General features: G+C 41.9%; 1 pseudogene; it reads left to right on the forward strand.

Annotated features, from left to right (window-relative positions):
• Positions 1-19,622, forward strand: part of LOC124488564 — a 31,544-nt pseudogene extending 11,922 nt beyond the window's left edge.
• The last annotated feature ends 913 nt before the right edge of the window (positions 19,623-20,535 follow it).

A 20,535-nucleotide genomic window follows, 5' to 3' on the forward strand; every position in this document is an offset into this window, starting at 1 on the left:
AATGAAAACAATATGTGACCTACAACTGGGGAGGTTTCATGTTGATATATCCTATTCACTGGGGTGTCTCCCCTTAACCCATTCTGTTGTCCTTGGGTTGCTTTGAGCCATTTTCTAATCATGTCCATATCAGAAATTGAGTTTTTTTCCAACCAAAACCTTTCAAACCAAAAAGAACAATAGGTATCTGTACAAAGCTCTTCACAAGTGATACATAAATTATCATTTCACTTCTTTCATTGAATTTTGATGTTTCATTCACTTTTATAGCATTTTTCAAAAATAATAAATAGGACATTGAAAGAGATAAGTGATGAAACCCCCCAGAAAAGATTCGAAAGGCACAACAAGAAAGCCACAAAAAGGTATAAAAAGACCAAATCGTATTAAAAAGTTTAACAAATATAGCTGCAAGTAGCAATGAGGTGTCCAAGCCGGTTAAGCAGGTAAAATGAACGAAAAACACTTTAGACATCCTCAGAACAGGGTTCTGAGTAAATGCAGCTTTGAATCCATCAAAGATTTGCTGAGATACGACCCAACTTCCTGTTTGCTGACTTTGCCGCAGATTTTGATTGGCTGTACCGATCAAACCGTTTCGAAAATTTAAAATAATGTTGATAGTTTGTGTGAGGATTAGGGATGAGATAAGATTTTAACAATTCCGATTCCTTATCAATTTTTGCTTATCAATTTGATTCCTTATTGATTCTCTTATCGATTCTTTGTGGGGAAGAGGGGCGGGGGGGGGGGGGGGGAGAGCACAAACGGGTTTATTGTTGGAATACTGTTTCCGCATTCAAAGTACTGTTCTTTGAATCTTTATTCAACTTCTTCTATTTCTTCCGTGACACCCTTCAGCACCTTCAAATCTTCAGCTATTAAAACCGTTCAACTATCAAAAAAATTCAGCAGTTTCAGGCTATGACTGCTGTGACTTTTCAGCGTTCTACCTCTTATGTTTGAATTAATATAAATCAATATTCATAATGTTTTTTACATGGTTTTCCAATGGAGTTCTTTTTCAAATCTTAAACTTCTTCAACTTTCAAATCCATCCTTCTTTTAGCTACAGCCACCATTTAAACTTTAAAATGTTGACAAAACTCTAAACATTTTTTTTATTCAGCTTTTTGATATATATTCAACTTTGTTCAATATCACTGATTATGTTTGAGTTTTTCAAATAGTTTCTGAGATTTACATGGGTGTACATGTGGAGAGCACTCAAGCCGCTTCGCGGCTTGGCCACCAAATATCATATACAATTGCTGACAAAATCGCCAAAGCAAAGAAAGGGCTTTGCCATGCACAACAGAGATTGTCTAGGAATTATTTGGAGAGGACTAGTCAAGACAATTGGCAAAGATACCATTATCAAATAATATGAGCAAACTTTGCATTGCAACAATGTCAGAAGACGTGAATGGTCAGCTTTCTGCACTACTTCGTGGTAATGACTTCAATGCCCTTCAAATAGACACACGTCTACCAACGTGTAAAAAATGCACAACTCCTTGCATACGTTCATTATGGATGGAAAAACGAGATAAAATAGGATTTTTTGTTTTGTAAAGAGCTGCGTACTACGACGAAGGCAAACGTTACTTTTGACATTTTGGATAATTTCATGAGATCACATGAGATAAACTGGAGTAACTGCATTGGGGTCTGTACTGATGGAGCTACCGCGATGACTGGCAGGTAGTCTGGGGTAGTTCAGCGTATCAAAGCTGTTGCTCCCCGTGAGATCTCAACGCACTGCTTTCTTTAAAGAGAGGCGCTACATGGAGTTTTGGATGTGGCTGTAAAAGTCGTGAACTTTGTGAAAGCCAGAGCCACCAACTCCCGGTTATTCACTGCTCTCTGCGAAGAGGTAGGCACTGATTGCCATACACAGCTGATGCACCCTGATGTCAGATGGCTGTCCAGAGGGCAGGTGCTGATGCGTCTGTTCAGACAGAGGAGTTGCGCAACTTCCTTACGGACAAGAAACCAGACCTTGCAGTTTTTGGACAATGAAAAATGGCTTGCTCAAATCAGCTACCTTGCAGACATTTGGTGAAATGAACAAGCTTAATAGTGTAATGCAAGGTGCAAACATAAACACTGTGGTGCAGCATGAACATATAAAAGTGCACAGGCACAACAGATAAGACAAGACATTTCCTAATACTAAGTAAACAAAGATTCACGTACAGTGGTTTTAAATAATATATATATATAAATACTATATATATATAAATACTTTAAATACATAATACGTAATTCAAGTGATTAAAGTGCAGAGGGTAGGAGGCTGAACAGACTGTGTGCAGGGTGGCTGGTGTCATTCACAATCAAGGTAGCTTTCCGGGTGAGGCGGGTGGTGTATCAAATCAAATTTATCAAATCAAATTTATTTGTATAGCCCTTTTTACACGCAAGCATGTCACAGAGGGCTTCACATGCGCCCATAGAACTGCCCCTCAACCAACCTAAACCCTCAAGGAAGACAAGGAAAAACTCTCAACGGGAGAAAAAATGGAAGAAACCTTGGGAGGAGCAATTCAGAGAGGGATCCCCTCCTCCAGAGACGGTTGGTAGGAGAGAGGAGCAGAACACAAGCTAAACATAGTCATACAGTGTCAATGGGTTTTGAAACACCAAAACCCATTGTTCGCCTATATAGACGTTGGATGGGACCGGGAAACCCGCTGTTGGCCGTCATGGAGACTGGATTCCGGGTGACGACCTGGTCCAACGTTGGCAGACCGACGACCAAGCAGGTCCTGACAGCTCAAACCCCCCACACCACAGGGAATGTGTGGGGGGGGACAGAGAGAGGAGAGCAGGGATAAGAGAATGCCAGGAGCGCTAAGAGTTACAGTCATAATAGAATGAGATCCCCACCGGTCAAGTGTGGACTAGTGCAGCAATTTAACAGAGCTTAAAAAGGGTATTTGATGCAGCCCCACACACCAAAACAACGACAGCCCCCCTCGGTTGGAACATGAAATCTGTTCCAGAGGAAAGAACTCTAAAATAGGTTATACTTATACGAATGAGGATGAAAACAACCAGTCCCCCGTTGTCTCCGACTAGTAATAAAAACTATAATGGTAACAAGATACAGTAACCGGTTTACTTTATTTGTAACATCTAGATGGGCAATGTGAACATAAGCTATAATTACAATTTAAAAGTGACATGTGATACACACATAGGCAAGCACACACCCCAGGTTTACATAGAAAGTACACACATACTTCCTTTTAACAGTCATAGAATTGACTAAACAAGAACGTTTTTAATCTAGTTTTAAATGTCGAAACAGTATCAGCCTCCTTAATTGAGATGGGTAATTTGTTCCAGAGAAGAGGTGCTCTATATGAGAACGCCCTACCTCCAGCTGTTTTTTTCTTAACTTTGGGTATTACCAGATAGCCGGCATCTTGAGATCTTAGAGTCCTAGCGGGGCAATAGGGTGCAAGGAGACCGAAGAGGTACAGTGGTGCCAATCCATGCAAAGATTTGTAAGTTAGTAGTAAAACTTTGAAATCAGCTCTGGCTTGGATAGGGAGCCAGTGTAAAGAGATAAGAGTAGATGTTATATGATCAAACTTTCTTGTTTTAGTCAATAGTCTAGCAGCAGCATTTTGCACCCGCTGTAAAAAATTTTGGTTGGTAATTGGGAGGCCAGAGAACAACACATTGCAGTAGTCCAATCGGGACGTAAATAAAGCATGTATTAGTTTTTCAGCATCATCCTTTGAGAGGAATTTTCGTATTTTGGCAATATTACGTAGATGGAAAAATGTGGTTCTGGTGATTTGCTTAATGGTACTCAAACGAAAGGTCTGGGTCCAATGTGACTCCTAGATTTTTTACCAGCTGGCTTTGAGATACATTGACGCTGTCTAAGTCTAATGTCAGATTGGATACATTATTTCTGTGTTTTTTTGGGCCAAAAATTTGAACCTCGGTTTTATCCGAATTAAGAAGAAGGAAATTTTCTGTCATCCAAGTTTTCAACCCGGAAACACATTTTTCCATAGCATGTGGAGATTCTCCAGGCTTTATAGACATGTATAGCTGAGTATCATCTGCATAACATTGAAAATTTACCCCAAAACTTCTAATTATGTTTCCTAAAGGCAACATATAGAGTGAAAATAACAGAGGGCCTAGAACTGAACCCTGTGGTACTCCGTACTTTACAGTGGAGCTCCTGGATGAGCAACCATCATAGTGGACATATTGTGATCTATCAGATAGATACGATCTAAACCACTGAAGTGAAGTACCAGAAATCCCAACATAGTTCTCCATATGTTCCAGGAGAATCTCATGATCCACAGTGTCAAAAGCTGCACTTAGGTCTAGAAGAACCAGGACAGAGCTAAAGCCCGCGTCAGAGGCTAATAATAGATAATTGACTACTTTGGCTAATGCAGTTTCAGTGCTGTGGTGAAGACGAAATCCAGACTGGAGAGGTTCATAGATCTGATTTGAGGAGAGGTGCTCAGTAAGCTGTTTTGCCACAGCTTTTTCTAAAATTTTGGAGAGAAATGGCAAATTTGAAATTGGCCTGTAATTGCTAAGACAACCTGGATCCAGGTTTGGTTTTTTAAGAAGGGGCTTAATAATAGCTTGTTTGAAATCGTCAGGGACTTGTCCAGTTACAATAGATTCATTAATAATACTAAGCATGGGTGGTCCAATAATAGGGAGAAGCTCCCTAAAAAGTTTAGCAGGGAGGGGATCGAGAAGGCAGCTAGTGGGTTTCGAGGAATCTATCAGCTTGATGAACGCTTCCATAGAAATAGGGTTAAAGTGAGTGTGAGCCTCAACATGCAGCATTCTGGGTACAGAGGGAAAATCAGTGGTGATGGCCACTCCTCCAGGACTAGTCTGTAGTTTGTCCCTTAATGCATAGATTTTTTGGTCAAAGAAATCTAAGAAATCATTGGGAGAGAGATCTGAACTAACACAGAGTGTACTTTTCTTAGTGAGTTTTGCAACAGTATCAAATAAGAACTTAGTGTTGTGTTTGTTCTTACTAATCAACTTAGAGAAATATTCTGATCTGGACCTGATGAGGACTTGCTTGTACTCTATTTGGCTGTCCTTCCAGGCCAGGCGGATAACCTCCAATTTAGTGGTACGCCACTTATGCTCTAATTTTCTAGTGGACCTCTTGAGAGTGCGGGTTTCCTCTGAATACCATGGAGCCAGTTTCTTGTCTTTTCTTTTCCTTGGTTTGAGTGGGGCAACAGAATCTAGGGATTGCTGAAGAACCAAATCAGATCCCTTGTTTTGGTATTTAATTATTTATTTGGGACGTCAAGTGCTTCTAGTGCAGCGGGTAGAATACTAGCCAGTTCCAGAGCTGTGTTTGGGGTTAAGCAGCGGCTAATAGAAATATTCTGGGTGCCTCCAAGGCTCTGGCAGAGATCCATTTTAAAGGTTACCAGGCAGTGGTCTGATAATATAGGATTGTGGGGGTGGACAATGACATCACTAATCTTGATTCCCCCCGTGAGAACTAAATCTAATGTATGCGAGTGAAGATGGGTAGGTTTAGAAACCACCTGAGTGAGACCTGTGGAATCCATTAGAGCAGTAAAGGCCTTACTTAGAGGATCTTTTGGGTCATCCACATGAATGTTAAAATCACCCATAATTAAGATAGTGTCAGTATATGTCACAAGATCAGCACTAAAATCAGCAAATTCCTCTAGGAAGGGGGAATACGGGCCAGGGGGCCGGTATAGAGTAACTATACAAAATGAGGGAGTGGAGGGGCAACAGTAGTAGAATTAGTCCTTTTTAAAGTAGTTGGTGGCTTCATGCAAATTATCTCAAATGATTTAAAGGTATTTACAGATTTTAGGCTGAGGTTGAAGCTAGCTTTATATATCATAGCAACACCACCACCTTTCTTTGAAACACGAGGGATGTGTGAGTACGCAAAATCCGGAGGCGATGCTTCATTCAGGGGGAAATATTCGTCAGGTTTTAACCAGGTTTTGGTGAGTCCAACCAGGTCCAGGCTGCAATCAGACATCAGAACATTAATCAATAAGGCCTTTGTGGATAGATATGTTTAGGAGCCCAACATTCCAGTATGGGTTTTTGGCAGCTTTAGACGTAGATAATACTTCTGAAAGGGTGGCACTTGTAGCACTTATTACGGGTAGTAGATAAGTTAGTTACTCAGGACCAGAGTCTAGGTTCGGAGGAGCAGTTGGTAGCTAAATAATAATAACACCCCAGACCAAGACAAGAACGTTTAAATGCCGGCTTGTTTATATAAAAGAGTGGAAAGAGTTTAGAGGCAGATAGAATTAGTCAATGGTACCAAAAACACAGTTTACATACACAATTTACATAACATAGACACAGTCTTTGCATTTAAATGCAATCTATTCAAGTGTCAACCTTTTTGAAAGAACGAAAACAATTGAAATTGTATTTCTTTGTTTTAGTTTGACAACCTAGTTGATTTCAGGAATAACTTCCAACTTAAGTTAAATTAAAGTTCATCTTTAATTTCCTATTCAGTTTCTATTATCTCGAGTTAACTCTGCTTTAAGTTCTCATTTAAATCTTGGTTAGTCAAAATCTTATTTTAACTTAGTTAGGACAATTTTAGGATCTAACTAGTTATTTTCCTATTATCATGCTACACCAGTGAGCTAACGTCACTGTGTCCAATCCCGACCGGTTATTAAGAAACATTCTGAGAAAATGCCACTTCAAATATTGATAAAAATGATTGTATCAGGTTTTCAGCTGATTTACTGATTTCACGTTAAGCTTTAACTTCCTACCTTTTGAGCTAAATATTGTAAAAAAAAATAGAGTTAGCTTATCCTTTACTAGAGCCGGTAGAAAGACGCTGGCGCCGGTAAATTAGCCGTGCGCTACCCTTGTCCAAACCCGACCGCACTTATACTTGTAGTAAACACTCGCTGCTGCTGTTTTTACGGGGATATTAACTTGATCCAGGGTCACCAAACTGACCATAATGCTGTCAATATATCCGGGGACAATAAGATATCACGCTTCAACATCTTAAAACTATGCGATAAAATCTCAATTTGACTGTTTACCACCACCTGCTGGATGTTTTGTTGAACTCTTCTCATGTCAGAGTAGAGAACGTCGCCCGAGCGTCGCCTGAGTGGTCTTTCGGCTTTCTCTCATCAATGTAACTTTCCTAAATTATTTAGATATGTAAACGTCCATATATGTTTATGAAATTTGACACGTAGATTGTTTGGTATGCCTAAAATAATATTACTTACACTTTGTTAGCGATTGCAAAAGAAAATGGTGGCAAAAAGACCGGAAACTGGGTGTCCAAACCCCGTTCGGGTTTGGACAATAGTCGTTTACAGAGGTCGGGATTGGACACAGTGACGCTACTGAAGCTAAGCCTTTGCAATATCATACCCATTTGCCAGTTTAACGCAACATATGCTACATGGAAAATCACAAGGAAAATAACAAAAAGGAATGTAAAATGAGATAAAACATTCACAAATCATAAATATGTAAAGCTATAATCAGTCTCTTTTCAACAAATACAACCGTTGCTAGCGACCACGTTGGGCAGTCCAATGCTAAATTCTGGTTGATGTGACGCAGAAGGAAAGTTGTCGATTAGCAGTGAGTCCGCTGGAGTCCACGCTTACCGAAATCCTAAATCCAGAACTGTAACTCCACTCACATCAAGAACAATTCTGTAGGCTTGTCCTACTGCAACCGGGATGAATGAGTTCAACACGCTGGTGACTCACAAATGCAAGGTTATTGTTCGTCGTAGATCTTCTTCATGGGAGGCTCGCCATCTTTACCGTCTGCTTGCAGCAAGAAACGTAGCTAGCTTCAAGCATTCGAAAATTCACTCTTCAGTCAACTTACTAAATAGCAACAAATAAACCACAGTCTACCCGTGTAGACAGAATGTAACATAAACACTTTTACAAATCAAAATAAAAGAGTATAAAACGCTTTAGTTTTACTATTCTTGTTCAGCTCACTGGCTCAGTCTTGCTAACATCTTCCTTCGAGCTCTCATCTCTCGCACTCACATTCTTCCCGCCACAGGAAGAGCTACAGCCATTCTGATTGGCTGATATAACAATAGTATTTTAAAGTACCAGGATACCTTTTTAGCAACTAATAAGATGCTATTAACTTTTATATTTATTGTAATCTTATTTAACCTGGTTAAGTCATTAAGTTTATTCTTAATATTATGAAATTTATATATATATTGAATTGGTATTTATTCAATCTAACTATTTTAATCCGGGTTACACTATTTCAGGTTCAGGCAGAGGTGTAAAACTAGGCTCTACAAAAGATTTAGTGATAGCCATACTCAGACTCTGAAATAAAGCTTGGACAACAGTCACTAGGGGATTCCCTAACTCAGGATATGTCAGTCTTCTTGTCGGTCCTCTTTGTCTTGAAGATCTTCTCAATGAATCCATCGGTTCATCTCCATCAATACTCCCTTGGGAGTCTCTATTGGGAACTCCAGATCCATTTTCAGTTGTTATAGTTCCAGGTTCCATTCTTTCCACAGGTCCAACTGCTATTTGTTCAGGCAAACTCTCCTTTTCAGATGAATCACTTCTGGCTATGGGTTCCACTTCTGGTGAGTGTTCTCCCTCTTGTAAGGCTGAACTTCCAGGTGAGTCTTCACCAGATTCCTCCGGAACACTGTTGGAAACTGCTGCATTATCCATACAGGTAGGCTCAACAGATTAATTGGATGGTTCTCTGGGAGGCATGATCAAGTTGTATTCCTGAGTGGAACTTGTAGGTCCCGCGACTGGGTCATAAAAGGAATATGACATAAAGTCACCTTCTTCATCAGATTCTGGTTCTCGCTCGTCAGGATCAGGCTGTGGGTGTTGACGTGTACTTGGCCTTTGAGGTTTGCTTGAAACAGCTGCAGGTTCTTCTTCAGGAGCTGATAAGAACCCACACGGTAGCAGGAGGTCTCTGTGCAGTGTTCTGAGGGGACCGTCTTTGTTCTCTGGCTTGACCGTATAAACTGGAAGGTCTCCTTTCCGGTTAACAACGACATGCACAGTTCCTTCCCACTTGTCAGCCAGCTTGTGTTTTCCTCTTAAGCGTACGTTTCTGATTAATACACGATCACCTACACCTAAGGTGGATTCGGTGACACGTCTGTCAAACCTGATTTTGTTCCTTTCTGCTGTTTTGGCCGCATTTTTAGTAGCCAGTTGGTAACTCTCTTGAAGGTGTGTCTTCAGTGATTGGACATATTGGGAGTGAGATTTCTGATGGCTATGGTTCAATGGGACATTGAAGGCGAGGTCAATAGGCAACCGAGGCTGACGCCCAAACATCAGTTCATACGGCGTGAATCCGGTAGTCTCGTGTTTAGTGCAATTATACGCATGCACTAATGGCTTCACAAAGTCCCGCCAATGGGTTTTGTCTTTAGCTTTGAGTGTACCTAGAATATTCAGAAGTGTTCTATTAAATCTTTCCACCGGATTTCCCCTCGGATGATATGGTGTTGTTCTAATTTTGGTAATTCCTGCAAGATCACAGAGTTCTTTGATCGTCTTGGACTCAAAGTCTGGTCCTTGATCGCTGTGCAGTTTTTCAGGGAAACCATAATGAATTATGAAGTTTTCCCACAGGCTCGGACAGGCTACTGTCCGAGCCTTCTGATTAGGAGTAGGAATTGCCAATGCATACTTGGTAAAAAAATCAGTGATCACAAGAACATCTTTGCTATTGCTTTGGTCGGGTTCTATTATAAAAAGTCCATACAGACTAACTCAAGAGGTCTTGTTACTTGAATGTTAACTAAAGGCGCAGCTTTCTCAGGTGGTGTTTTTCGACAGACGCAGCGGTTGCAACCCTTTACCTTCCTCTCAATATCAGTAGCCATTCGTGGCCAAAAGAATCTGGATCGTGTAAGGTCAAGAGTACGATCAAAACCGAAATGACCCATGTCATCGTGAAGACTTCTCATGACCATATTCCTGAACTTCGCTGGTAAAACGATCTGGTATTGAGTTTCTTCACCAACCCGCCTTCTCCTGTAGAGAATATCATCCTTCATCTCCAGCTTGCTCATCTCTCGCAGAAAGATGGGAAGATCTGGCAGCTCTTTCCTAACAGCCGCAGGGGGGTTTTCCCCTGTTTCCATCAAATGGATGATTTCACAGATAGCTGGATCGTCTCTCTGATGTTGTTTCAACTCTTCCTCTGATATACTGGAGATGACTGGAAATCCATCACAGTGCCCAAAGCTGTCAGGAATAGCTTCAGCAGACATGGCAAGAGATACTACAAGAGGACTGGTGGGATCATTACTGTTGGCATCTGCAGGGGGGCAGACTAGATGTTTCTCACAGATGGCGCTAACAGTCTTACAGGAGATACGAGTGAATTTGTCAGACTCAGGTAGGTGTCGGTAGATGAACTGGCTTATCCGCTCCTCCTCTTTCTGTGAGACTAAGTCATTTACAGGTTCAGCATGTGGACGACGCGAGAGTCCGTCTGCATCGAGATTGCGTTTCCCTGCTCGGTACTGGAGCTGGAACCTGAAGGTGGAGAGGGCAGACAACCAGCGATAGCTTGTTGCATCCAACTTGGCTGTGGTAAGGAGGTAAGTCAATGGGTTGCTATCTGTGACTATTGACTATCTTAGAGTAGCTCTGGATAAATCGCCGGTAATACCCAGCGAACCCTAAAAATGAGCGTAGATCTTTAAGATTTCTTGGACTTGGCCAGGTCTTTAGGGCCACAATCTTCTCTGGGTCGGTTACAACACCATGCTGCGACACAATGTGTCCCAAGTACTTCACTGACGTGAAAAAAAAGTGAAAAAAAACTTGCATTTCTCCATAGACAGTTTTAAGCCGTACTCTTTCAGACGACTAAGGACGTGGAGAAGACGGATTTCGTGTTGTTCGAGAGTTTCTGAGAAGACTATGATATCGTCTAAGAAGACCAGGGCTTCTTTAAGGTTGACATTCCCCATGCATTTTTCCATCAACCTCTGAAATGTGCTGGGAGCATTGGTTACGCCCTGGGGCATCCTATTGAACTCCCAGAATCCCAATGGACAAACAAAGGCTGTTTTGGGCTTGTCTGCTTCCTCGACTTCAATCTGATAATAGCCTGACTTGAGGTCCAGGACAGAGAACCACTTTGAGCCTGTGAGCGCAGAGAAGGTTTCTTCCAGATTTGGGAGAGCGTAGGCATCCTTGATAGTCTGCAGGTTCAGTTTTCGGTAATCAATACAAAGTCGTACGTCTCCATTTTTCTTTCTAACCACCACTATTGGTGAGGAGAACGGTGACTCTGACTCCTGAATTACCCCTGCCTCACTTAGCTCCTGCAGGTGTCTCCGCACTGCATCGAGGTCTTGTGGACGTATGGGTCGAGGTCGATGCTTAAAAGGGGGTTTGGTCACTTAACTTGATTTGGTGTTTAACTTTATCTGTTTGACCAAAGTCTGAGTCGTGAAGAGCAAATACTTCTGGCATAGCACCTAATGTCAGGCCGGGGGTTTCAGGCACATATGCAGATAGCGGATCAGGTGTAAAAAATGATTTATTCAAAGGTTAACAAAGGGGTACTCCACGGGAGGAAGGTTCAGTCCAACAAAAAGTAACCCATAAACAAAGGTAAATTCCAAAAACCAAATAGGTATCCCCTTCTGGGTAGAGTCACAAAACTTAAGACATAAACGGAAGGCGTACTTACAACAAACAAACTTCATGACAGAGTGAAGAGGGAAGGACACCCAGTGCTTAAATAGGAAGTGTTGATCACCGCAGGTGTGGAGCCCAGTGTAGAAGAAGGTTGGTGCTAGGTGCTCTAGGGTGAGTGTCGCCCTCTAGAGGGCTGGCGCCCGTGCGCGGATGTGACACCTAACTTTTGCTCTATTCTCTCCCTCCATTCAGCCGAAAGAGGAGAGCCATCAAAGTTGGATTTCAGCTTCGCATCTTCAGGAGACTTTGATGGACTATCTTGGTGAGCTACCTTGGGTGACCCTTGGTTACTTGGCACCACTGTCTGCAAAGCATGTATTTCAGCGATGACACTCTTTGCAGGAATGATTATGTCATGCTTACTTTCATTGCGTAACACACTGGTACTTTCTTAGATGGAGTGTCAGGGAGACTAATTAAACAGCTGGTAACTAACATGCCTCCAGGTAAAGAAGACGACACAGGTGGTTCAATAACAATCCAACGGTCGGGGACTTTATCTTCACATGCACCAATCCTTCTGTCACACAGCTCCATCCAGCAGGTACGACTGTAGGGTCTTTCCCTGACAACCTCACCAACCCTAGGCTGCTATTTTCTTTTTGCTTAACTCTCTGCTGCATCACTTTCATAACAACTCTCCAACCATAGGGTAGAGCTTGCAGGTTTGTGTTTTTACTAGAGCAGTTCTCATAAACGATGTCCAAAGTATTTGTGCCTATCAAGAGTTTTGACTGCGCGCTAGACTGCATGTCTGGCACGACTAAAGCAAGTGTGGGCACAGTAATCTCAGAGCCAAAGCAGCTCTCGGGGAAGGTGATGTCTACTTCTATGAAGCCTGAATAGGGTACGGCTTGACCATTTGCAGCCTCTACTTCTAACAACTCATTCAAAGGGTGAATCTTTAAGTTTGAGAGGTTGCTCTCATGGAAAGACTGTGACACTGTCGTTACTTGAGATCCGGTGTCAAGAAGGCAGTTACATGTTTGTCCATTAATGATTTGATCTTGTGCGAAAACTTCCCTTTTCCATTGCGTTCAGTAACAGAGTTGGGACTGTTGTCACTGCTTTCAGCCCTCATTTGTCCCACAATGAGAGCTGAGTTCAGTTTAAACGTTGGGAAGAGGCTTTGTCATCTTGACCATCCCACAAGGATTGTTTTTCTTTTAGTTGTGTCTTCTTTGCAGCTACTAGTGATGGGTTTGGCTCGTTAGGACATACAGATGCAATATGGCCATCCTCTCCGCATTGAAAACAGTACCAAGGCTTTGGTCTGTTACTAGGATGTTCAGAGGCTTTGCTGTTTGTTGCATGCTTTGCATTGAATTTTGTCACGTTGGTCTTTGTCGTTGATGGTTTCTGTGTTCTTATACTGGTGAACTGGCTTTGAAGCTCAGTAACCTGTTTCTTTAAGTCAGCGACAACACCATCTGATGAAGATGCATGTGACTCTGCTTTCTGTGTCTTTAATTGAATCAGTTGACTCTGCAGCTGAGTGACTTGTTTCCTCAACTCCGTGATATCATTCCCCAATGATGGGTCAATTTCAAGAGAGCTTGCTGCCAAGAGATGTGCATTGGCTTTGTGCTTTGATGCACCAAGGTGCTTCTTCATTCGGTTGTCTTTTGCACTCTGTCTGTCTTCCTCTACACGAAGCTGCAACAGCAACTCAGGAAATGGAGGTGGGCTGTCTCTCTTGCGTTCAAGCTGAAGGTCAGCTATCAGCACATTATCCCAGCATCCCCGACAAAACTGCCGCAGGAGATGCTTGTCAGCTTCACTAGCATATACGCCACCTCTTCTTATCGCTTTAGTGAGAACTGTCTGTAGCCTGTGCAAGTACTGGGAGGGTCTCTCTTCAGAGTTTTGGAGTGTGTTGAGGAACACAGCGAAAAGCTCATCTCCATCTTCGACGGTTCCGAATGCCGAGTCCAATAGTTCAAGGTAAGCTGTAGGCAAAGCTTGTGGGCCTAAAGGTTTGACAACATTGGCGGCTGGTGGCACCAAGCTGTCAAGGATCTTCCTTGAGCGCTGAAGGTCAGACAGAGCTGGGTCTTTGAGAATGAGCTCAACGCTAGTTCGCCATGTGTCAAAGTCTACTTCATGACCGGAGCATGGGATTCTGCCAGAAAATGCTCTAAGTCTGAATGATGCATTCATCAGTGACCCTGGGGCGTCACTTCTCACCACGTGCTCTACGATCATTCGCTGCACTTCTGGAGGGTTAGCATAATTCACATTTGTCATAGGGACTTCTCTTTAATCTGGCTGAATACTTTGGCCTCAGCCGACCATTGGGGAGTTTTGCCATGCTCCTTTGTTTTTACAGAAGAGGCTACTTGTGGCTGCGTCACTGGTATTTGAGCTTGTTCATTCCCAATTTCAGTGTTGGGAGACTCGATCTCAGGCTCATCACTGGGCTCTGCACTCGAAGGTAATGATTTAATGCATTCAGATAATTGTTCTTGCAGGATCTCTTCAAAGGATCTACCACTTAGTTTGGCGATGTTTTGCAGTTCACTCAAAAAACTCTGGGTGGCGCTCACAGTTGCAGTGGGAACATATTCACTAGTCAAGGCTTTGATCAGGTATATGATTTCACTAGGACTTTCATAACTATATGGGAGTAAGGGTTCGATGGCTCTCACTGCAGCTCCACTCTCATACTCTACAATAGCATGTCTGTGATATGGGGATTCAGGGTCATCTACTCTAATTGTTCTCCCAATACGCCCATACCGGCTCAAGAAATCAGCGACATCCTGGTCTGATTCTGTGTCTGTAAGTCCACTAACAACGACTGAGTTAGGCACTTTTACATTTTCTCTGGCTACAACTTCCATATTTTGGCCGGACTTAATTCTATTTTAGGTCTGGGTGTTCAAATTAATTTATTGAACTAGTATTTGTCTTTATTTTAGTACTCAACTACTCCTGGCTGGCTCGCCATGTTATGTAGCACTTATTACGGGTAGTAGATAAGTTAGTTACTCAGGACCAGAGTCTAGGTTCGAAGGAGCAGTTGGTAGCTAAATAATAATAACACCCCAGACCAAGACAAGAACGTTTAAATGCCGGCTTGTTTATATAAAAGAGTGGAAAGAGTTTAGAGGCAGATAGAATTAGTCAATGGTACCAAAAACACAGTTTACATACACAATTTACATAACATAGACACAGTCTTTGCATTTAAATGCAATCTATTCAAGTGTCAACCTTTTTGAAAGAACGAAAACAATTGAAATTGTATCTGGAGTTCCCAATAGAGACAGTGCAGAAAGTGAATCTGAACTGTAGGGCTGTTTTGGCAGCCCCTTTGTCACTGGTCACCCAGACACTCGTCTGGGAAAGTCGTTGATTTACATGAATGCTAAAATGACAATCACACCTTAATGACACACCTCTGGAGAGGTGGTCTCAACAGTTGAAGAGGAAGATGGACAGAGGAAGACTCTGAAATTATCATTAAAAGTTGTGTTCTTGAAAATAAGGTTCTAAACAGCTTTTAACGTCATGTTTGATATGCTTTTGTTTCTTATTTTATGTATTACATGCTTGTAATAATTTTAATACTGTAACATGTACAGGGTTTACAGAGTTTGTGCCTACAGCAGACCAACATGTGTTTAACATATTCCCCTGTCTTGCAAGGGAACCACTTGGTCTACTGTAGCCTTGATTAATGATCCAATTTGAATTTGTATGCGTTTAGACTACTTTTCAGTCATGTGACCGGTGTCCCCACTTAAGTCAGGTTTGGGTGTATATAGGAAGAAGTGTTACCAATCACTTCGAGTTTGGTTTAGGATACAGCTCCGGTGCGTTAGGCGCCTAGTCTTCATTGTGACATACCTTTGTTAACCATTGCTCTGAAGGTATGTTTTGTATTTGATGATATTTCATTATCATTGTATTGATTATCTTACTATTTAGATAATAAACTATTACTGTGCATTTTGACGTTACTTGTTCTCTTTGAAACGTATCTATCAGGCTACGGCGGTGAAAACTTAGATCTAGTCTGGTTGATGCGGCTAACTGATTATAAACATAGACTTTTGAGTAGGTTTTAACTTAAGGCCTCTGAGTCACTTACAGTGGATCTCCACGCTCCGAAGGAATTTACCGGGGCCTCTGAGTGATCGATTACATATCCTACTAGGTCGACTATGGTTAAATCTATATTATAGTACAGATAAACGACTGTTTAGTGAACACGCATACTTTAGGGTCGGTGCTCTGATCAGGCAGACGATTTTTACCTACGTCAGAGTTTCATGTCATTAACTGTTTAGCGCTCGAGGTTACAGGTAACGCACTTGTGCACGTGTCTTAAAATTGGAGTCAGATATTAACGAGTCAATTATCTCCCTGAGAATCTAACCTAAGGTGAATTGTGGTTCCCAAGCCAGGGACGAACACCGAGCGTCTCTGGCCTTTCGATTCACCGACTACAATTTGGTGTACCCTTGCGACGTGATCCTGTGAGCTGGCTCCGGAATCAACGGAACTGGGAATGAATTGGATTATTGTATTTTCTATGTTGTCTCTCCTGGGGTAAGTACATTTCTACAATTCCTATCAGCAAAGGATTGAGGGATACTCAGGATACGTATAGAAATTTCTGTTTAGTATTGTTTTCCATTTTTATTCCATCTCAAGGATAAAGAACATGGATTTTCAGGGACATGACAGTATGAGTGTAGGACAGGGACAAGAGACCTTCCTAAACTTATGGTCACTCAGCGTGGACAAAACGCGAGTCCGTTTAACCGAAAAAGGTCATCAAATTTATTCTGCGGATAATGATACACTCATGAAGTGGTTTGCGGAAACGGGCTGTAAACTTGACAAAAAACCCACGTTCGAAAAACTAAAGATAAAATCTGCGCTGGAATACTTAATGCATCGTAATATGTGCCAAACCGTCGATAGGATTCAAACTACTTTGACAAATATTCTACAGCTAGAAACAGCACGCTCTGTCGAAATGCAGAAACTACAACTAAAAGTTGAAGGATTTGATTATGACAAACAAACGTGGGCTAGACAAAGTGTTGCATTCCACAAAGAGATAACCGAGCTGCAGAATCAGCTCCAAAACGAGAAGGGCTATAAAACTAAGCTAGAAGAATGTTGCAACAATGTAGGTCTCCCAGTAGCCTCGTTGAAACAATCTATTTTGGATTCTATAGCCGTGAACAGGACAGTTCCGACGATGAAATGCTAGCGTCAGCAATTATCACCCCAGTCAGGAGGGCCAGGGGTGAACGTGTCGAGGAATGGGAAGATAATGATGATGTAATTGAAGTAAACGACCATTCTAGTCTGGCCTCTAAGGTTCGCGATCGTAGCCCAAGAAGTAGGCCTACACCGGCCAAGAAACAGACAACTAGCCAAGCATCTAACGTTCACGATCGTAGCCCAATGCGTACTAGATCACTCGAGAAACAGACAACGTGTGATAATTCGGCTCAGGTATCTGTGATCAAAACCATAGTCGGGCCAAATAATACACGAACAACAGTCAGTCGTACACTTACTTGTGATGAATGTAATGCACACAAAAACGTTATAGGCGATCTACCTCGTAAGGAATCTTTTAAACCATATTGGCACGCTCTACTAGCACAGACTAACACGTTAAATCTTGAATTGCGCGATATATGGCAAATTGTTATGGTCACAATCCCGAGAGAGCTAAAATGCAAACTTTCGCCCGAATTAGCTGATGGTACAATCATGAATAAAAGAGCATTGGAGGAGGACAGCGACGTTTTAGAACGGTTAAAACAGGCTCTTATCAAGATTAGAGGGCCGACACACACCGCATGGGGCATGATACTTAACCTAAAACAGGAAAGAGAAGAACCGTTCGAAACATTTGCTAGGCGTTTATGGACCGTGTTTAATGAATACTCAGGAATCAATAACCCAGACCACGACAATGCAGTGTTACTTCAGCTTCTAAAAGAAAATGCAGGCACTCACGTCCAAAAGGCAATCGCAGTTGGATCAGGCCCACCTCAAAATACTTTTGACGCCATTGTTAGATGGGTAACAGACATGGAACGCTGCCAGATTAACATGCAGGGTCAGATTGCAGCCACTAACTGGGTAACTGAAGGGCAACAAACAGTGAGGAATTACAAGCCTACTCGGTCTGAAGTTAACTTTCCTTCATGCAATTATTGTAAAAAAACAGGCCATAAAACTGAAGATTGTCTTAAACTGCTAAACAAACCTAACTATAGACGAGAACCAAATTACACGCCTAGTAAGCCGTCTGCACCAAAAGAGAATAGAGTTGAGTCGGATGAAATACTCTATATTAGGAAAACCATATCGCAACTAACCAAAAGGATGCATGAGATCAGCAATGACAAAATGCATATAAGTCCGCAATAGGGGTGCGTGGCCTCCATTTCAATAGGGAGCGTGATTAACAGTGGGAACCGTATCAAAGTTAGAGCCAACCTCGGAGGCCGGTTATGTGATATGCTCGTAGATACTGGTGCCGCTTGCTCCTGCACAGACATTCCTATACCCCCAACTCGCGAGACAATGGAAAAAGTTGGTATAGGCGATACAAAAATGACTGCAACTCGCACAAAAAACGCACGTTTGGACTTGGGTTCAGTTGTGATCAACGAACCATTTTGGTATTTACCTAACAATAGCGAGGGAACCGTTTTGGGTATGGACATCATGCAGAAACATGGTTTTGTTATAGATTGCCCAGAGAGGCAAATTGAAGTCATGACAGGAAAAAACACAAGGAGAGGCTCCTCCTTAAACAAAGCCAGTGTTGTGTCAATTTCCATTCCAGACCCTGTTCAAATGCTAATGCTTAGGCACGAAAACCTATGGGCCAAAGGCAAAAACGACCACATCGTTGATCAACTTGGTAAACTAACAGCTTTGAAAAGCCAGCTCTGGCATCGAAACATACCTTTGCCCACACATGTCAGTGCAATCAAGACCGCTCCTGTGGATCTGAAAGAGTATCAGAAAGAACTCTGGACATCAGACAGGGAGTTGACACCACATTTACAGCAAAATGCTCTCGTTACAGTGGTTGAAGGTCTTGTACTGCGAGATGGGAAGTATGTATTTGACCCAGGGTCCGAGACACTCTTCACTGAAGGTGACATGAAAATTATAATTGTTAGACCTTAACAGGTGGTTCAACTCCAACAACATGAAAAATATTCATTACGCTGAGTTATTGTCCACTGTAACGATGTATGACAATAATGAATGTGAAGGTTGTATTGGTTTTAATGTGACTTTTCCATTTATACACCCCAACCAAGTTTTTCCAAATTCCACTACCATACGCTCCCTGGGCGTCATTGTTAAAGACCAAATTATTAAGTGGGACCATATTACCGGCTATATGACTGTTAAGGGTAATGTCGTTTTTGTTGTTGTTGTTTTTTTTTTTTTTACCACTCGTTCTTGCTGTCATGAGACTTCAAGTTATGTTATTTGTACATGTAACACATTACTGCTTGTGTCCTTTAATGACACAAAAAAAAATTGATCAATGTTTATGGTTATTCTGATGCTATTCACTAACCACACCTTCTGCCTGGAGGTGGAGGTTAACCTGGCTAAAAAAATGGCAAGGATCCTGTCAAGTGCGTCAACCCTTTCTGCTCAGCAAGCTACACCTGGTGGGACTGGGTGTTTCGTGGGTGTGTCATCGCCAGCCTCCTCATTTTAGCTGTCACCCTGTTCCAGTGTTGCTATTTCAAGCATCTCATCAATTCTCTCCGAACAGCCATGATCACCACTTTAATTCATGTTCCCCTGAACCTTCCTGTGTTCCATGGGAACAAAACGGGGAAACTGTAGGGCTGTTTTGGCAGCCCCTTTGTCACTGGTCACCCAGACACTCGTCTGGGACAGTCGTTGATTTACATGAATGCTAAAATGACAATCACACCTTAATGACACACCTCTGGAGAGGTGGTCTCAACAGTTGAAGAGGAAGATGGACAGAGGAAGACTCTGAAATTATCATTAAAAGTTGTGTTCTTGAAAATAAGGTTCTAAACAGCTTTTAACGTCATGTTTGATATGCTTTTGTTTCTTATTTTATGTATTACATGCTTGTAATAATTTTAATACTGTAACATGTACAGGGTTTACAGAGTTTGTGCCTACAGCAGACCAACATGTGTTTAACATATTCCCCTGTCTTGCAAGGGAACCACTTGGTCTACTGTAGCCTTGATTAATGATCCAATTTGAATTTGTATGCGTTTAGACTACTTTTCAGTCATGTGACCGGTGTCCCCACTTAAGTCAGGTTTGGGTGTATATAGGAAGAAGTGTTACCAATCACTTCGAGTTTGGTTTAGGATACAGCTCCGGTGCGTTAGGCGCCTAGTCTTCATTGTGACATACCTTTGTTAACCATTGCTCTGAAGGTATGTTTTGTATTTGATGATATTTCATTATCATTGTATTGATTATCTTACTATTTAGATAATAAACTATTACTGTGCATTTTGACGTTACTTGTTCTCTTTGAAACGTATCTATCAGGCTACGGCGGTGAAAACTTAGATCTAGTCTGGTTGATGCGGCTAACTGATTATAAACATAGACTTTTGAGTAGGTTTTAACTTAAGGCCTCTGAGTCACTTACAGTGGATCTCCACGCTCCGAAGGAATTTACCGGGGCCTCTGAGTGATCGATTACATATCCTACTAGGTCGACTATGGTTAAATCTATATTATAGTAGAGATAAACGACTGTTTA

This window comes from Hypomesus transpacificus, unplaced genomic scaffold, assembly GCF_021917145.1.
Source record: "Hypomesus transpacificus isolate Combined female unplaced genomic scaffold, fHypTra1 scaffold_143, whole genome shotgun sequence".
Lineage (NCBI taxonomy): Eukaryota > Metazoa > Chordata > Actinopteri > Osmeriformes > Osmeridae > Hypomesus > Hypomesus transpacificus.